Source organism: Octopus bimaculoides, chromosome 15 (genome assembly GCF_001194135.2).
Source record: "Octopus bimaculoides isolate UCB-OBI-ISO-001 chromosome 15, ASM119413v2, whole genome shotgun sequence".
Taxonomy (NCBI): domain Eukaryota; kingdom Metazoa; phylum Mollusca; class Cephalopoda; order Octopoda; family Octopodidae; genus Octopus; species Octopus bimaculoides.
The window spans coordinates 38045875-38046946 of NC_068995.1; the positions used below are offsets into that span (position 1 = coordinate 38045875).

The 1072-nt window shown below is 37.2% G+C and overlaps 1 protein-coding gene across 1 annotated transcript in view; it reads left to right on the forward strand.

Annotated features, from left to right (window-relative positions):
• Nucleotides 1-1072, forward strand: part of LOC106870918 (neuronal acetylcholine receptor subunit beta-3) — a 7706-nt gene that overhangs the window by 3763 nt on the left and 2871 nt on the right. The window lies entirely within an intron of this gene.

A 1072-nucleotide genomic window follows, 5' to 3' on the forward strand; every position in this document is an offset into this window, starting at 1 on the left:
TATATATATATATATATATATATATATATATATATATATATATGCGTGTGTGTGTGTAGTTACAATATAGTTAAACATGCGTGTGTACAAAAATAAATAATAAGGTTAATATATTTTAAACCATTATAAACGTTAGATCCAAAGATGTCTAGAGTTAAGGTGTCTCTCGGACCCATTTGTCTGCCTTTTTAAATGTAAATGACCGCCTATGACTTATTTTAATTTTATATTCTATGACAGTAAAATATAATTCTTAACCTTCGTGTTCTGTACTATTCTTGATTGCCAGTTTCATGCCACAGTTTAATAAATCAGTGCCTTTGACTGTAACTTCACTTGTCTGAGGATCACTCGATTACACGACCAATCTGGTTCGCTGTTTTACTTTGTTTTAAATATTACCCGATAAACCGTGAGAATTTCATATCTTGCACAATTGCCAAAAATCCTAAATCGATTGCTTTGTTCAATTATTGATGTACACACACACACACACACACACACACATACACACACGCACAAACATATCTGCGTATATTCATATATATATGTTTGAATGTTTATAATATATATACCTATATATGTATATGTTTATGTATATATTATATATACGCATACATATGCATACGTACGTACGCACGTAGGTACGTACGTACGTACCTACCTACCTACATACATACATACATACATACATACATACATACATATATGTGTGTGTGTGTGTGTGTGTGTGTGTGTGTGTGTGTGTGTGTGTATGTAGACGCACAATGGCCCTGTAGTTATGGCAGCGGACTCGCGGTCGTAGGATCCCGGTTTCTTATTCCCAGACCGAGCCTTGTGAGTGTTTATTGACTGAAGACGCCTAAAAGCTCCACGAGGCTCTGGTAGGGGGGGCACCCCTGTTGTCCTCTTTCGCTCAACTTTCTCTCACTCTTTCTTCTTACTAGATAACACTCCGATGGACTGACGTCCCGTCCAGCTGGGAGAACACATACGCCATAGAAACCGGGAAACCGGGGCCCGTGAGCCTGGCTAGGCTTTAAAAACGCGCATAAATAAATAAATACATAAA